This window comes from Tauraco erythrolophus, chromosome 14 (assembly GCF_009769465.1).
Source record: "Tauraco erythrolophus isolate bTauEry1 chromosome 14, bTauEry1.pri, whole genome shotgun sequence".
NCBI lineage: Eukaryota > Metazoa > Chordata > Aves > Musophagiformes > Musophagidae > Tauraco > Tauraco erythrolophus.
Window position 1 is genome coordinate 13,361,295 of NC_141478.1, and position 14,737 is coordinate 13,376,031.

Below are 14,737 nucleotides of genomic sequence, written 5' to 3' on the forward strand. Positions count from 1 at the left end.
AATGAGATAATGTCTCAGGGAAAAATCAAAAGTAGCAGTCTTCTGGAACTGGGATTACATTGTGTGCCTTTATATATTGCATTTATGCAATTAAGACTTGTGCTTCAGAGATTAAAGGTGAGCTCCATTCATCAGCAATTATGCAAAGAAAATGGATCAGCAAATGAAACTCTGCTACAGGATAAAAACGAACACATTGACTGAGCTTTTTTTTTTTAACAGTTTCTATTTTTGTTGTGTTCCTATTTCCCTCTTTGTTCAATAATGAAGGGGAGGGGATGGAGGCGTCCAAGCTTGAGCCCCCCTTATGTAGACCAAAGTTTCCACTGCTGCACATTAGCAAACCGGGTGTTAATTTCTTCCAATTTTATTTAAACTTTGCCATGAGACATCTGTTCTTGTGTGGTGTGTTATATTATTAACACTTTTTGCATTCTCTTACAGGAACACAGACAATCATTTTGAAAGAATGTTCCTGCTTTAACTTAAGTTTTCTAGAATGTGCTTTTTAAAAACTGAAATGCCAGCATAGTCCTCTCCTTTCATTATGGTAACAGCTGAATTTCTGTTTCTAATTTGGGGATGTAAGAAGAAACCAGATGCAGTGCAATATGCACTGCAGTGACAAACTTCAGTACTTAATGGTCTGTGTTATACAGAACAAATAAGAGATACTTTCTCCCTGACAAGTCCTTGGAATTTGTGAACAACAAATGGGATCCAGCTCCAAATCATTCCAGGTTCTTTTTTAAGAGCCAAAACCCAACTACAGTATGCTTTTCTACAGCAAAATCAGGCTCACTTGTTCTCAACTTTTAGTGAAAAGGAGATTGGCCAAAGGTGGAATCAATCATCCAGATTCCTTTTCCACTCAAATGTCAAGGAATTTCAGTTGATATAATTGAGGCTGAACCCAAACCAGCTTTTGTCTGAAGCTTCAAAACTAACACTGCAAAGACAACCTTATGGTTCAATCCATCATACAGCATTAAGTTAGAGCTGGTTTTGTCAACTTCTGATAAAGTATCTTCTTATCTGAAAATATCATTTGCCTAAACTAAGCATCCTCAGAACAGCAGCATTATTTGAGAAAAGGGAGAAAGTAATCCCAAAAGTAAGACTGGTTTATTTAAAGCTGTTTTCTCTCTCGGCAGAAACATAGATTGAAGTCTCATCTCTAAGGAGCATTTCCATGCTCTTTTGGTTCATAGTTTAAAAAAAATGACAGTGTAAAAAGGTTTCCAGACTAACATGGATTGTGCTAAAATTTAAGTCAGGGAAACAATGACAAAATATTTTGACCAGATTCCTAAATGTCAGTGTAAGATTGCAAATATCTTTCACTGACGAGATCTAGAATTGCATTGGTAGCCAAAGCCCTAGGCTGTGAGCCAGATTAAATAGGTTCAGGATTTATTACCAATGCATCACTAACGCCACCAGGTCAATGGACTTGGGCAGGAAAGAAAATAAAGATCCTAGCTTCCAAAACATTTTTTTTTTTTTTTGATTCCTTAGATATGTATCTTCTGTGTCAACTTTCTTATGCAGTGAAGAAAAAACGTACATGCAGAAACATACATAAGCCTGCACTGTCCATGTTACAGGAATCAGGCTCTGGATTACTGTGTTGGCCTAATAATAAGCAGGTCACGAATACGAATGTGATCTCATGTTTTAGAACTGAAACAAATTAACAAGCTACACATTAAAACCATTGAATGTGCCATGCTGTCCTATGTGCTAGGGAACCTGCTCTCCAGCCTGCTTCCATCAGCCTCTTTCTAGCTCCAAACTTGATCTCTTTCTCCCCACTACATCACCATGCGCGTTCCCACAATCATCCTTAATGACTCTTTCATGCTGTGTTAACTTCCCTGGTTGCTCATGCTACAGCTCAATCCCGTGGATGCTCCTCATATACCACTGCTAGAGTGCCCCAATCTCTAGTGCCAGATTTGGCTGGTTACCCTATTTTTGTCATCTGCTGAATGATTGGGATCCTTGCAGAGGAGCAGACAGAGCACAGTGCTACATGTACACATGATGCCAGAGTCAAGTGACCTGCTACATCAGAGGGTCACCCTTCATCAGGTCTCCTGACAGGAGCGATTCTTAAGGCTCCAGTTAAACTTGCCCAACCACCCCACTCACTTCTCACCTCCACTGCTGCCCTACAGCTTACTTCTCCCACAGTATGCCACTGCTGTTTACAAGTTCTTCTTTGTCTCTGAACTTCAACAGTGGTTAGTGAGAGGGCTAGAAAGCTCTTAACTGCTTGTTGGACCTACAGCAGGTCACAAGCTTCACACCTTTCTGCGAGACCAATGTGTCAAACTAGTCCTGAATTCTAGAAACAGCTCCACCAGAAGCTCCCCCTGCTGTCCTTACCAGAACACCCACTGTGGTTTTTAAAGGAAACTTGATAAGTGCTTCAAGCAGTTGTGCCAAACTGTTGCCACTCATTCAAGCTTAGGCACCAACAGAACTTTGAGCTGGCATCAAAAACAAGCAGAGGTGCTTTTTAAAACAAACTCAGTACCAGGCAACAAAACATTTGCCATCTCCAAGCATTACTCTGAGAAATAAGGCATGCAATATTATTTCAGATTTTACTTTCTGATAAAGCCTTGTCTTATATTCAAGCCAAGAGAATGAATAACTGTAGAAGAAAAGACATCACTGCATGTAAAAGTTTGGGGTTGTATTTTTTTTTTTCTTGAGAAAACTGAGTGCAGAATTGGCCAATGTTCCACTGAATTAGATTGCCAGCTTTTTGGCAGAGGAGTCAAGCCTTGCTTTATATGTTGTAAAGCCAGTATCAGCAGTTCCCCAAATGATAAAAACATACTTTTACACTATTATGTCAGGTATTGTAAAAATGTGGCAGCAAAGCCAGTGGGCATGGCTTTAAAGTATAATATCTATTACTAATGAGCACTCTTTGTGGACAGTTATTGTGATGTTAGATTTACTCAAAATTAGTTTAATTTTCTTGGGTTTTGTTTGGTTTTGTTTGTTTGTGGGTTTTTGTTTGTTTTTTTTTTAAGTCTGATATGATTAAAAGAAAACATAGAAAGTTATTTTAAAATGTCAGGAGCAAAAGAAGTTTAAAGCTTTTGATTCAAATACATTTTTTAACAAGTATAAAACTGGGGAATGTATTCCAGGCCCTATAAGGTCACTGAATTAATACACTGGTTGGGGCTGAAGGAAGTTCTCGAGACAACTGACAACTTCTGACCATGTGTGTACAGAATGAGTGCTAATCCTCTCCATCAAACATCTCTGCGTTGGTCAGTCCAGTATAGCAAGGATATAGGAAAGATGAAGTACAGAGTCTGACACATGAGCCAAGGGCTTGGTTATTGTTCAAAATAAAGCACTACTTAATTACACTTTGCCAAACAGCATACACAGCTTTCTTGTGGCACATTCCTAACAAGCATTCCTTACTGCAATATTTGTATTATAGTCTATTCCAACTGATTTAAACTTGACAAAAGTCTAATTCAATTGAATTTACTTTACTTTATCAGTGAACGCTCTTTTGTATTGCTTCTTACTGAAGGAGTTTTATTTTAGTGTCTGCCACTAAAAGCAAAAGCTTGGAAAGTTCTGGAAGAGTTCTCCTATGCTAAAGACACCTGCCAAACCTGACTGGACATTGTTCACCTCTGCTACAAGATAAACACACAGTGCAAAGAGTTAACATTTCCACTCACAGACCCTCATCTGGACAAGAAACAAACTAATCAGATATGCCTTTAAACTTACTAGCCTGCCAATAATCCAGCTGTGTTACTATGGCAGACAATGGCATGGGAGTGACATGGCCATCATAATAAACAGCTAAAACAGAGACAGTTTCATTACAAACCAAAATGAACATTTTGTCAGCTGTTACTATAATACACGAGTACTGAAAATAGGGTCTCACAAATAATGATAAATATTCATTAGGACATCATCACAAGGCTATAAAAAACATGGCTCAAACTCGGCTTCCATTGCTGGTGTGTCCTTTTAACAAGCCATGATACTTGGTCTCTATATGCTAACTCTCCTAACTGATTCTGAGCAGCCATTGGTGCTAAACATCAGTAGGAAACGTGCACGTTTAGCATTTCACTGCAGACTCCCAATGCCTCACAGGAGTGAGCTTTTAAAGAGGAACAAAAGGAGAAGAGAGTCTACAGGCAGATGGTAGGCAGCCAGGGAAAAGTCATGCTGGGCTGGCTGACCAGCTAAAAAGAAACAAAGGGAGATGGTCCAGAAGACCCATTGTGGAGGAGAAAAGGGGAAAACTTGGCAAGGATCACACACAGCTTGCTTCTGTTGCTGCTGCCCCTATTCCCTGAAGTGCAAGGGGTCAGAACAAAGTAGAAATTGGCAAAGAAAATTGCAGCCTTGGTCAACTCGCATACCAACAAAAATTGGCTCAACCACCCTCTTTCTTTTCTTCTATTGTTACTGCTTAGGTTGCCACAGCTTCCATGAGGTTCTTGTACTGAAGTTGCTGCAGCCATTCAAGGAGTAAGCAGGTAACTAAAGATGCAAGAGAAAGTCCCAGATTGAGCATGCCTTAAAAGAAGGGGTTACCATATATCAACCAGTATTGCATCCATTCGACCAGGAGTAACAACGTTCTTGAGAAGTTCCAGAAAAACGCCTGCAGTCCAAAGTTACCCTTCACTATAGGAGAACTGCAACCATCAGTGTATATTTATGTACTTACACTGACCCTGCAACCTCATAAACTATCGTTCATTCTGAGCTATACTGATAGCACCTTTTATACACACAGAAAAATGAAACAGGGGTCCTGCTTTCCTTTTTCTTACCCTAATCACAAATGCCTGCCCCTTTCTCACAGACCCTTGTGTGATTTCATGTTAAATTTTTCAAGGAACTAAATCAGTAGAAACCTTTTTGCTTTTATTTTAGCAAGCTATTTTTCTGCCAGTTTAACTGTCTATACTGTCTCTTGGGAGGCGATGGCAGCTAAGTTGTGACAATAACAATGACAAAAGTAGAGCGAGAGTGGGAGCAGGGAAGCAGGCCTGCCCTTTTCAAGTGACATGAGGTCAGTTTAGCTCTGTTACCAAGTCATGTCCTGACATGCTGTATAAGGAAATCTCATTTAGTGTGGTGAATTATTTTCGTCAACATTTATCAAAAAAAAAGGAAACAGAAAAGCTCACGTACCTTGCAGTGTATCAAGACTTTCAGGTACATTTCTATTATAGATCTTTGAGTTTTCATGATGTTAAAAGGAATGCAGCCAACCTCCCTCCACTCCCACATATATATATTTATTTATATTTATATATATGTGTGTATGTCCTGGCTTTGCAATAATCACCTGGTTTCTAAGTGCCTTCACCATCCACAAAGCTTTAAAAGTCACAAATGGAGCTACACATCATTGTAAATAAAATATAGTTCAAATAATTGTAATAGGGTCTATCTTTTAAAGCACAGGTTCTTACTTTGTGAGAAACATGAAGCATCAAGACTAGACAGCTTTCAGACAGTTTGCAGTGTGCCTCCCATGGATAGCCAGACAACTACAATTTTAAGCAGCTGGTAACAGCCCTCCATCTGCTGGCTACACTTAGTGTATGCAGCTTGCAAGTCAATACAAATTTTGAGTTCGAACTCTCAGTCTGAATTTAGTTCTATTAGAAGACAGGTCACCTTTTTCATTCTTTATTCAAGGAGATTTTATCATCTAATAGATTACACAAATTACAGAATCTAAAATTTATAATGAGACAAATCTTAATAAGAAAAAAACGTGCTGGAAAGTCGAATAGACTATTTCACTATGTACCAATCAAGACCTAAATCACTGTCAAAACTACTTGTTCTTTTCCCCGTAATTTTTGCATAATCATTCTGCATTGTGTCCTAGTTGGTCACTAGCTTATCAAATAGTCTGGCAAGATAACAAAACGAGAATACTTTGAGTGTATGAAATAATACGAAATTCATAAAAGGCATATTTCTCTTAATAACCTTTACCTACAAAAGCACTTTAATAATTGCATGTAAAATCTGACAGAGAAGAGGGTAGGTAAAACATCCCCATTAAGCAGATTGCCAAGAATGAGAATGAAGAAATGAGGGCCAAAGAAAACCCCAGATTACTGCCTGTGACAGGAGGTTGATTTTTTAGCAGTCAAATATCTGACACAAAAATCTCAGGATTGTTCCAGGAAACAACCATATTACATTCCTCACTGAACACTGGAATTTCACCTAAGTACACAGTAAAGAAGAGAATTTCTTCATAAATCAGAAATAAGAGAAACAGTGAATAAAGGCTGAGTCATCACAACTAAAACTTCAGCTTCCACCTACACCTCTTACACATGCACATAACACACAGAAGATGAACAGCATTGTTTATGAACACTGACACATCTTAATATCAGATGAGTCATTACACAAAGTATTTCAGGATTCATTTTACCATGGCATGTGAGAGCAATACAACAAATGGACTGCTTAAATCCAACCCACATATGCTCTGTCCAATGCTTTGTAAGGTTGCTTTTTCACATAGTATTTTTCAATATCAAGAGCATCTCACTTTAAACAATAGTCTATTTCTGAAACTGAATCTGTTACCTCAAAGTAGCTTTGGTTAGTGTTCAGTGTGATACTGTATGCTCTGGAGAGCAAACTGTATATATCGTTGTACTACTTATTTATTTTCATTGCTACCTCTTAAATCTATACTTGGAAAATTTTTAAAAAGTTACATAATCAGTTAACTAACGATCACCTCTCCTAACAGTTCCAGTAGTACACATCAAAATTTCATTGCAATGCTGCCTCAACTGTGAATGTTTCAATCAGTTCTCATTCCTACTGTATGATGCTGTGAGAAGGTGACAGCAACATCACAGGTTCCGTGCCTCCTTCAGTGTTAAACACTAGTCATTGGAACTCTTAAAATCCCAGAACTCATTAGAACAAAGAATATTGTTCTTCAGTAAAAAAAAAAAAAAAAAAAGAGTAGCCAGGCCCAGTTTCCAGTTTTACTCCAGATAAGATATTTTTATCTCTAGAATGACATGAGCTACTACTTTAGATCCTTCTCTTGAAATTCTCAGCACGCTGTTAGAACTTCACAGTACCTGGTTGACTTTAACAAAGCTCTGAACACTCTGGTTAGGGACATGTGATCTCAATTGGATTGGTGTTTGTTGGGCATGATTTTCTTGTTAATTATAGGGTACAGTCACAGTTTATTATCCTTCAAAATGGTGGGAACCTTAACATTTATTTATCTAATGAAATAGCATGCTTGCTTTAGTACCCTGATGTTCTCCTGCGGCATTTCAGTTTGTAGACTTCGTGATGGCTTTCTATCATTCTTCACATTCTTTCACTATAACACCTGCTGCAGCAGTTGGATCTGCCCTTGGGCTTGTGATATCCATGATAAACATCTGCAGTGACTCAGCTTGCTACTCATTGTAACTGTTGATACAGAGCTGAAAGTGTTGTTATATAACCAACCCATGGATAGTATCCGAAATCCATTGGTTTACTTTTGTTCTCAGTAACGAACTGGGCTTCTTAGCCATGCACAGAGAAAGAGGGGTTGCATTCTCACATTCTGAAACACATAGTGCTGTCTCCTCTTCAGGCTTTTCTCCACATGCTGCTGATCAAATCATCCCACACCACCATTCTTCATGTCAGTACTCAGTTCCCCTGTCAGAGTCCAATCCCTTTGTGGTGCTCAGTACTTCCCGTGAGATGCTGAGACTCCATGTCTACCTGTTTGCCTGAAAATAGGAAATGCTCCTCCTGTGAGTGGATCTTTACTTGGCATTCTTCTCAAATCTGCTAGACATTGTAAATTTTAATCTGATAAGATACTTAGTAGAAACAGTTGTTATAGTTATGGCTGGGTTGTCATCTTTGACTCTGAATTGCCTTGCAGATAACGGATGTGAGTCTCCCCTGCCTACAACTTTCAGCCTAATTTTTTAATTATTATTTATTTACTTTACCAGTGCATAACAAACCAAGAGAGAACGTGTTTCACTGACAAATGTTATACTCTGTCTTTAACAAAGACAAACCTTTGTAAGACAATACTAGTCTTACAATATTTGTCCTAGTCTAACACCTACCTCCCAAGAGCAGTCTCACCTGCTGAAGCTGTGAGAATTCGAGTTTTAACCAAGTATCACTCCATAGGGTGTGCTCTCCCATGGACACGTGTAGATGAGTTGAGATTGACTCAGAGTCCTGCCCTCCCAGCTACACCATTGTGCAAAATGCTCTAGGAGTGTAGTCCAGTACATTCCACATGCAGGCAACTTAATCTGCCTGCTCCTTTAGTATTCGTAAGCCAGATGCAGCTGGTAACTGCAAAGAAGGGGCCAATGCAAGAGAGCAGTTTCCCCCAGACTGAGAGCTTCACAATCAAGTTCTATACTTGGAGCTTTGATATCAAGAAAATTCCCAGCAAGTCTTGTTTTGAGACCTTCCCTATCACTTCACCACCACTGACCCAGATGTTGATACAACAATGTGACCCAGCAGACCGTTTCTTCTTATCTCAGCCGATCAGATCATCTCTCTCAGTGCTGCCACAGAATAAAGCATGAAGTGTGAGGAAGAGGACTTCAGCTGTCCTACCTGGACAACATGAAGTCATCTTTGTGTCAATTTTACATCTCTGAAGTGAAATGGAGGCCTTACTGAAGTCTAAAAGTTTCCATTGACTTTAGGTACCAGGATTTCACATGGAAAATGATTCACTGTATGCTGAAAGGCTCTAAAGGTTTGCTTTACAGTTTGATAAAAATGTAGTTTTCTTCACATTCAATCCACATTACAGATTTTACATGTCTTTCAACGTCTTCTACACTTACAGAATTCACCTTTCTTTAATAAATAACCTTGTAATCATTTCTCACTGCAGTTTATGAACACTTTTTTTTTTTTTTTTACAAAAAAAAAATCCTCAAAAAATCCGAACTATTTTCTACATGGCTTTTTAAATCTTACACAGCAAGGCTTGAAAGTATACCATCAATTGCCATTAGGTAAATATGCCACAGAATATGCTTATTAATGTAATATTTTCATCCTCTATACCCACACTAGTTCAAGCTCCAGCTGAATTAGTACTATATTGCCTTGAAAAAAAATCTTGCCATCCTCCTTTCTCCTGAGCCTCACATCATTAATTTCATATATCAGCTGACAACGGGCCCTTCTAAAGAGCTGAGGAGCCCCAGATGTCTTGTACCATTTTGCAACTTTACTTTCTAATATAAACCAACAAAAAAAAAAATAATCTCAAAGATCAGACATTTTACTTAAGTCACACTCACCATAATTTTTAGATTATTTGCATTTTGTACTCTTTTGATCTGCTTGACACTCCAGTTTAATGATTGAAGCAGTATTTTATCTCATTACAATTTCATCATTATAGATTTTTTTTTCTGGTGTTTTGGGGGGGTGGTGGTGGTTGTTGTTTTTCCAAGCAATTGTCTCCAGGTCAGAATAAAAACTGGATGGGTCATAGAGAGCCACAACAGTAATTTTCTGCACTAGTACAACTGTAAATTCACTTTCAGATATTCTGTTCCACATGCACAGAAATTAACATACCTTGTTTCCTGTAGATGTGGATCCTTCAGTACTTTAGTCACTCCTATTTTCTTCCCTACACCACAGTAAGTCATGGTTTACCTTCCAAAAGACCTACCAACACAGCAACACCATACGATACACTAGCTAAATCTGAGTTAATGCATAACAACTCTCCAGCTGGTTGATGCCAAACAAACAGATAAGTTTTCCCTGCTTTTCTTTTAGCAGGGACATCAGTTTGGTTGCAGAGTGAAGGGGGAAGACCCAATTTCCAGTTTGTAGAAACCGAACCATTTTTGAGGCATGCTTTCCTCTTCTGACTTTTTGAAACTAGCTAGTTGCATTAAAAGTTATTCAGGCAAAGACAGAGAGAGACAATCTGAGCCTGTTTTCTCAACAAAGCTAAAAAACAAAGACACATTAACGCAATAGTCCTACCTTTAAACATTTTTCCTCATAATTCTGAAATCTGTACCTTCAAGGACAGAAGCACATCTGTTCTCTGACTTGCCAGCCACAGGTATGTCTATATCAGCATATCAGCACTAAGGCATTAAGCACTTTTCACACAAATCATTGCACCCAAGTGTTTTCATTCTAAATCTTACAATACCAGATGTGTTGATATGTGGTTTTCCTTCTTAGCCCTTTGGTAAGCTTTACCTGCTACATTTTTTTTTTTTCACTTCTCAACATTACTTTTCCCTTGTATATGCTGGAAATAGATAGAATTTATATAAAAATCATTGAGTAGACATCATTAGCAAGACACATCCCACAGTGCTGATCTCAGCAATGTTGAAGGAGGACAGTCTCGGTACTATTTATCAAGAGAACAACTGATTTATATCTGTAGCGCAGCTTGAACAACTCTTGCTAGAACTATTTGCTCTGAATAACTATATATACATGCAATGAATCAGAACATCTCACAGACACTTGATATTATGTAAGATACATAGGCTCAAGTCTTTATTTTCAATCAGGCAAACGAGGACTGTGAACCTGCGTTTCTCTAGATCCAATAGGAAAGTACTAAAGAGTTGTTTACGACTGCGCCTTGCTTGTGTTCTCTTTTTCCCCAGCCCCAAACCTTAAAAATCTCTCTCAACCAGATAGTATCTTCCTTCCCTGCTCCTGCAGAACATTGATAATGATTGCACCAATTCTAATGCCCACTGAAATGATTGTTTATCTAAAGTGTATTTCCCTGAAGAAGAGGTGAGGGAGGTGGAGGAGGGAAGATGGAACTAGTACGATTCTTACCCAAGTTTTTGGACAAATTCTTCTTTTCAGGAGAAAAAAAAAAATAGGAGTTTCCAGCTGAACAAAGGATTCTGCCTAAAGACACAGCCATGAAAGATTGCAGGAGGGTCTCTACTTCAAAAAATCCTGGCTTGTAGGCCACATCTTGTACTGAGATCAGTTTCCCTTAGTGATTGTCAACAGCAAGTAGTCTGCAGAGCTCACTGAAGGACAATGACAAGTTGTCCCCTTTACATTTCCTCTTTCCTTAAAAATTCCAGTATTTCAAAGTGTCTTAGCAGACATTCTCTACCCCTTCCAGCTACCTTAGCTGCAAAGAGAACCCGAGAACTACAATCCAAAAATTCAGTCATACAACAGTAAAGGCTCCAGATCTTCCTATCTACAGACAAATTTTTATTGTTCAAGTTGAATTCAAGTAATTCATATATTGTATTTATGGGTACTCTGAGTCCTTCAGTATGTGCAAGAGAAATAATCCACCTGAAAGTGGTCTGGACAGCAAGTTTCTAAGTAATTTCATTCTCTTTACTGGTACTGTTGTAGGACTACATATAATCTAATTGCCTTGTTCCTAAGACTACCCATAAAATGCAATTTTATGTCTGAGTTGATGATATTTAGTTATTTATAGATAGGTGGGTAGCAGAGTGCCTTTTGCCATGCTCTTAAAAATGGTCATGAAGTAATGCCCACGCACTGTCAGATGAAGATGATGTTTCCATACTGTTCTAAAAATCACATCAAGCTCTACAGGAACCACAAATGAGTACATTAACATTCTGCCATTTGAGCAAAGCCTGTGGATGTTAGTGAATTGCTCCACAAAAAAAAAAAAAATGTTTTCTGTCTCTATGCTTGCCTCTCAGAGATAATGATTCCCTTTAGTCCAAAGGGTGCTACGCTTTCTAGCAGAAACTCTATACCAAGACTGATCTCAGCTGTTGCATCACTATTTCAGTCACAGATACGTCACTCCTGGACTGAAATCCACAGCACTGATTCAATCACCTTTCCAATGTGCAGATACATCTTATAGCTGTAAAACAGGAGTCACAGCATCCAGCATAAAGGAGTAACCAGACCTGTTCAGCTGCAAAACACTGTATGCTTTAAGACTTTTCCTCACAATATCCAATTTGCAAAATGTTACTAAGTTTCCACGTAAGATGTGCAACTCTGGATCTCAGCATTTGTCTTTTGTGGGAAAGCACAATCTACCATATGATAATAATTTAGGATGTCTAGGCAACATCGTCATGTGAATAAATATCAGCCTTCAAAACACAACTTAATCTGAAATGTTTGGTGGGCTGGTTTTTGTGTGTTGAAGAATAGAAGAAAGGAAGAAAGTAATACAGAAATAACCACAGAAAGAACGTATTTACTAGTATACATAAGTGTGGAACAAGCATCATGACCATAGGAAAAAACATGGATGTTTGCGTAAAGAACAGGATTAGAAAATTTAACAAAATAACTAATGCTAACTATAAAACATTCTGGAAAGATATAGTACAGTGTAGGTCTTCCATAGTCTCCTAGCAACAAAATTTTCTCTGCTTTCTCAGAGTATCATGAAGTTGTGGAATCCTCCTCCTACACAATTTGAAATCAGGGATGAAAACAAGGATGACCCATCTTCCAGACTAGAAGCAGAAGACTGTTTCAAAGCTTGCTGAAACACAGCTCAGTAACAAGCAGCATCTGCCGTTGGTTTAAAGGTATTTTACTTGCACCTTAGACATGGTCAAAGGCTTAAGCGTAACCATCAGATAATCAACCTTCATAATGAAGGGTGTAACTCAACAACACATGGAAAGTAAGGAGTGCGATATATTTTAAAATAATTTCAGTGACCACCATGAGAATTAAAAATAAATTCCCCAAGGCAGTGGCAGACAGGAAAATGGTTCTTACTGGCAGCTGTCCCCTGGTTTTCTCTAGACAGCATCAGAATGAGGACAAAGCAAAAGACAACTCCCTGCTTTATCCTGTATTTTACAGTGATTCCTTCAAGACAAACTCTTTAAAGTCTATTTCCCAACCCCAGAACAGAGAAAGCAGAAATAAAGTTCATGTTTTGGCTAATCAGTCTTATCCTTTAATATTATTGGTACCCCATCTATAATGAAATTTAAAATTGCAAGTAAAATAAGTATGTGATTTATTAGGGCTTTAAAATAATAACACCTAACTCCCTGCTCATAAAAACAAGTGAGGGTCATGGCCTAACCAATAACATTTCCACAAAAGAAATTTTCCAACAACAGAATTAACAGGTGCACTTTCACTTTGGGAAGGCAGCTTTAATTGCTTAGAATGCAAGTTTATGAATGCAAGAGTTTGCCATTCTCCAGCAAACTGCATACATAATTTGCAAGAGAGGCATCCTTCTACTCATCATCTCAAAAAAGAATGGTAAAGTATCTTTAAAAAAAATAAAAACAACTAAAGTAGTACAAAACTATGAAATGCCCAGAGAATTCAAATTACAGTTTAATATGGAAAACCTTATTATCGATAAGCAAAATGCTTGCCTCCCAATTTAACTGTTCCTTCTTTAAAAGTTACCACCCTTTTTCAGTGTTGCATCAGCTCAAAGGAAGAGATATTTATTCTTCCTTCTTCCTTTCTTAGTATGAGTAGTCAGAATTTGGATCAGATCAATTACTGTTGTTTAACTTTTTCTATGCTAGTCAATCCACAGTCTCAGCCTTTTTAAGCAGGGGAAATATCAATTTTTGACAAAATTATCCTTTCTGATAACCTATCAAGAGTAATGCAGTTCAGCATGATGTAACTTGCACATGAGTACAATATTTCTCTTCTATTTTATTTCATTTGGAATTAAAATCTTAGAAGAGCACCTTACAAGGCTCTTCAAGGTGACTGAAGCTAAATCTCAGTCCCAACTTTAAATCTGATTTTCCAAAAACATCACAGCATAGGTTAGCACCAATACCAGGCTTCAGTCTCAGTCTGTAACTGCTTCCTCAGCTCTTCTTCAAGAAGAGTCAAGACCAGACAAAGACAGAACACAATTCAGCAAGCTCAAAGGCTAAAAATATGTCTATACTATGGTAGGCATTCAGAATCGATGCCCTACATCTCCTAATAGTAACTTAAACTAAAAAAAAAAAGGGAGGGGGCAGAAAACACTGCACCCTTCCACGTTTATTCTCCCAAGATAAGGGGTACATGGACTGCTTAAATCAGATGTTACAAAAATCTAGATCTTTAAATATCTACTGGCACATGAGTAAGAATTAAAATAATGCAGCAATCTTGTTCATTATTTAAATTCTAAATCAAACATGAAGATTGTTTGCAGACTACCAATAGATGCATTATTGCAACTAAAATTTATTAAAAATGTATGCAAAACCTATATATGTGTATGATGCTGACCAGCTTCCAGACATCAGTAAGAATCTAAGTTCTTGGCATGACAAAGTTGTTGACAGAGAAATCTACTGATCCTTGATACTGGTTATTCATGCTTTGCCAATAACGGTGCAGACAATGTATTTATATATATTTCATGAAGAAAACTGACACCACAAAGAAATTGGAAAAAAAATTTAAATCTGCTACAGTTCATTTCATGAGTATATCAGCCTATGGGAGATGCTTCTCTACCTTCAGTAACAATGGCACTTGGACATGAAAGATATATCATAAATTACGAAGCAAAATATTTGACAACAATATTAGAAACAGTACATCCCAGGGTAGACCTTATTTAAATGAGGTTAAAAAATTATTTGCAAGAAAAAAAATATAATCTTACACTTTTACATTTAGAACCAAAAAGATGTAATCCTGCCCATGTGTC